Source organism: Octopus bimaculoides, chromosome 9 (assembly GCF_001194135.2).
Source record: "Octopus bimaculoides isolate UCB-OBI-ISO-001 chromosome 9, ASM119413v2, whole genome shotgun sequence".
NCBI classification, from domain to species: Eukaryota; Metazoa; Mollusca; class Cephalopoda; order Octopoda; family Octopodidae; genus Octopus; species Octopus bimaculoides.
Window position 1 is genome coordinate 16,486,817 of NC_068989.1, and position 4,755 is coordinate 16,491,571.

Sequence of the window (4,755 nt, forward strand, 5' to 3'; positions counted from 1 at the left end):
TTTTTTTTTTTTTGTTTCTTTCAGACAGTACATCTGAGACTACCTTATCTAATGTGTCCAACTCATTTGAAGACAATAGATTGGGATCTGAAAGAAATTTGGGTAACTTTTCAGATTAACACCCGCACGATTTTCACTAGGGTGTTAGAGTTAGGGTTTTAGGGTTAGGGTTAGTGTTGGATCTAGTTCAAAATGGGGGCACCAGTTTTCATTTATGTTTTATGTAGTGTTTTTGGTACCGAAAGACTTTCAAACTTCGTATACTTATCTATTTTGTGTCGTAGTAACGCTGTGCGCATGCGTAGTAAAACTAGTACTTAAAGAGTTTGTTTCACTTTCTAAGCCTCTTGAGCGCGATACCTCCGACGTGACAACACCTTGCTCCTCAATGAGGCATTCTTCACCACGATGCCTTCGATGTGATAGCTACTTGCTCCTCTGGCATGCATCAAGGAAGCTCTTAACCTTCCAATACCAATTACTAATTAATCAACGGCTGCTAAGCTGAATGACACAGGATTTGTAAAACCAAGCATCATCAAAAATAAAACTTGTTTTTATTATGTTGTTAATTGTTCTACTGTTTCTTAAGATATAATTATGTTGAAAGGTGATAGAGAGAGACTAATGTCTCTATTGCAACTATCAACCTTTTACAAGGGTTAGGGTTAGGGACGGAATTCCCACCATAACACTCTAGTGAAAATCGTGCGGGTGTTAATCTGAAAATTTACCGAAATTTGAATTGCCTTCTCTAGATTGTAATGACTTCAATAGTCTCTTCGCGCCTTATATTAACTTAGTACTCAAATTACCAACTTTGTGGACTTGGTAGCTTGTAAAATTGTCTTGACTAGTAACAGAATGAAATCTTTATCATAAATACTAATGCGTTTGTGACCCATGCTTGTATTGTTTAGATAACTTATTACGATCAGCTCCTTTGTGGATATACAAGATACAGAAATAAGATATGCAAACAAAATAACTTTGTGTTCTTATTTATTTATTTTATTTAAAAGAAAACGTAGCAAATAATTTCGGGGCTGTATTTATTTGGCATGAAATTTAATCTGTTGAAATAATTCGATATGTTGAACAAATTACGTTGTCCTAGATCATGTTGCATGATAATGAGGACCAGATATAGACATAAACAAGTTATAAGATCAAGTACCGCCCATTCTATAGGGACTTCTCAATATCTCAGACTATATTTACATGTTAAAATTGTTATTCTTTCGTTACAAAGTAATGATTTAATCCAATCATTTACAATTAACATTGATAAAACAGGCATAATTGCTAATAAATATAAATTTTATACGGGTTAAGATTTAGTCGTTGAAATTACCAAAATCCGACAATTTTTTTACATGAAATAACTTCGAATACAAAAATTTTTATCTGTTCTATAACACAAAATATACAAGTATACAAAGTTTTAAAGTGTTTCGGTACCAAAAACACGACATAAAACATAAATGAAAAATGTTGCCCGTCAAACCAAAAAGATCCTTATTATTATTAACAAATTAAAAGCAGTGCTAGTATTGTAAATATCATCGATCGCACATACTCAATGTATGTGTTTTGTTTGTTCGACTGTTCGCTGCCATATAACGTCTAGGGGACGATTCTCATTGCACTGGGTATTAAAACAACTGAAAGTCATATACAGGTGAGACAACTCACCTCCAATCGAATTCAGGGCTGATGGATATTACACTATTTATATAAACACCTTCTCCTCGACTTACGACCGAGTTCCGTTCCAACTGACAAGTCGTAAGTTGATCTGGTCATGTGTCGGATTTATATTGTTCATCATTATTTTCATTCAAACGAGATATAAAAATATAAAACACCAAAAATTTAATCCATAATTATTGTACATAATGTGAAAAATACCTAATATGTATATCTGTAGATGAAAGCATATTCCTTTTATCAGTCATTTTGTGGGTATTTCAGATACAACTGTAACAAATCGACATACAGCTGCTGCTTGAAAGTGACTGAGTGAGGGACAGTGGCAGGCAGTGGATGCCTGGGTCTGAGGGAGGCCTGCATTGCCAGATGCTGCCATAGTTACTGTACGTGCAGCTGTTCAACGTCCAAAAATTGATTATTTATTTATGGCCATAAGTCGAGGAGAAGGTATAGTTATAGACTGGCGATTCAATTCGTCTTCAGTCCATTTCAGGTACACGATGTTGATAAGCTACAAAAATGGTGAAATATTGGTATCCATCACTCCCGAATGGGATTGAAGGCAAATTGTCTCACCTGTCTATGACGTTCAGGTGCTTTAACACCCAGTGTAATGAGAAAGTTGCCCCCCAGATGGTATTGCACTGCAAACCAGCAAACAAACAAAACGCATACATTGAACATGTGCAGTCAATAAATATTACACCCAAGTCGACTTTGCCTTTCATCCTTTCGGGTTCAATAAATTAAGTACCAGTTGTGGTAATCGACTGGCCCCACTCTCCAAAAATTTCAGGCCTTGTCCTTATAGTAGAAAGGATTATTATTATTACTATTAAACCTTGGGAGATGCATTAATAGTATTTCTTTCAACACACGTATTCACATCAAGAATCTTGCACACCAAATACACATACGAAAAATTATTATTATTATTATTATTATTATTATTATTATTATTATTATTATTAAAGGAACAATGGAAAGTCCACTCCAAACAACACGTTTATGAGGATGGAACTTTTGGGACTGCTGTATAACCCTGTACAAGTTTGAGGGCCCCACGGGTAGTGCAAATTCAAAGGCTGCCCAAGACAGCATATACTCTAGTTACACCACTGGATAAAAGGTGTTTTATTTGTGACCATCCCGTCTTTTACCCAGAAAGTGTATTTAAGATTACATTAGCTTACATGTCCTTCCTTCTTTTTCAACTGAAAGATATGATTGGAGAAAGATATCATTGTTATTTCAAGCAGGTTTACCAACCATGTCAACCATGTAGAAAATTATTACAAAAATATATTGATAACATATTAGCTATTATTTCTAATGGATATAATAACTGTCTGGATTATTTTGATAGTTATTTAATTAAATATAGAATTATTTATGTTGGCAAGGATTAGGTTTACCTAACAAAATATTCAGTCCAGTTTTGAAAAAGCAATCATTTTTTTTTTAATCTTTAAAGTAATACATACACATATGCATGTGCACACACACATACACACACACAATATTTTCAAAGGGGTTAACTTTGATTAAAGGGGAACAAAAAAATCTGGAGTTCAAGGAAGCAAATGGTGGTCTGTGGAAGCAAAATGTGTGTAATATGTTAAATATTGATTTTTAAAGTTAAAATGGATAATACCATAGGTTTATAGAATATAGTATGCAATACAGGGGATTCATCCTTATTTCATAGACCACAGAGAAATGAAAATTTTATTTTCTATACCAGTCATGACTATACCATCATATTCTGGATAATTTCATTATTGAAAAAGTTGATGGAATGGACAATACTCCTCTCAAATATATTTGTGGCCTTGTACCAATGAAAGAAATCATTATTATACATACAGGATAGATCCAAGTGTTACCTGAGTTTATTGTAATTATTTGTAGTAATGCCCTTATACAAATAATTACAATAAACTCAGGTAGTGTGGAGGTGCAATGGCCCAGTGGTTAGGGCAGTGGACTCGCGGTCATAGGATTGTGGTTTCGATTCCCAGACCGGGCGTTGTGAGTGTTTATTGAGCGAAAACACCTAAAGCTCCACGAGGCTCCGGCAGGGGATGGTGGTGAACCCTGCTGTACTCTTCCACCACAACTTTCTCTCACTCTTACTTCCTGTTTCTGTTGTGCCTGTAATTCAAAGGGCCAGCCTTGTCACACTGTGTCACGCTGAATCTCCCCGAGAACTACATTAAGGGTACACGTGTCTGTGGAGTGCTCAGCCACTTGCATGTTAATTTCACGAGCAGGCTGTTCCGTTGATTGGATCAACAAAAACCCTCGTCGTCGTAACCAACGGAGTGCCAACCATTCTTTGAGTAGCTAGTCTTCTGCCTGGCTATGGGGAAGGAAGTTATGCATTGAACATAGTTAAAGGCTTAAGGACAGATAGTGGATGTAGTTAAAGGGTAAGAGGGCAGAGCTTTTTCTCTTCGGTCAACCCTAATCCTTGTCAACTTTCTTATGTGCTCCTTAAAGAAAAAGATAAGGGTGGAGTGAAGGGTACTGCTTTCCAGTATGTTTTTACAAAAGCTGAGTGAGTTTCAAACAAAAGAATCTTGCCTTATTTGGACATGGTTCTTTACACTCTGAGTTCAAACCTTACAGAGGTTAACTTTGCCTTTCTCTCCTCCGGGACCAATGAAATAAAGTGTCAGTCAAATACTTGGGTTGGTTTTCCTCATCTGACCCCCCACCTCCTTTCATTTGAAACCTATGTTTGTGTTAGAAATAATTATTCTAGAGCAGCAGATTGGCAGAATCATTACAGAATTGGACAAAATACTTTACTCTCTTACTCTTTTACTTGTTTCAGTCATTTGACTGTGGCCATGCTGGGGCACCGCCTTTAGTCGAGCAAATCGACCCCAGGACTTATTCTTTGTAAGCTTAGTATTTATTCTATCGGTCTCTTTTGCTGAACCGCTAAGTTACGGAGACGTAAACACACCAGCATCGGTTGTCAAGCGATGTTGGGGGGACAAGCACAGACACACAAACATATACACACACATACAT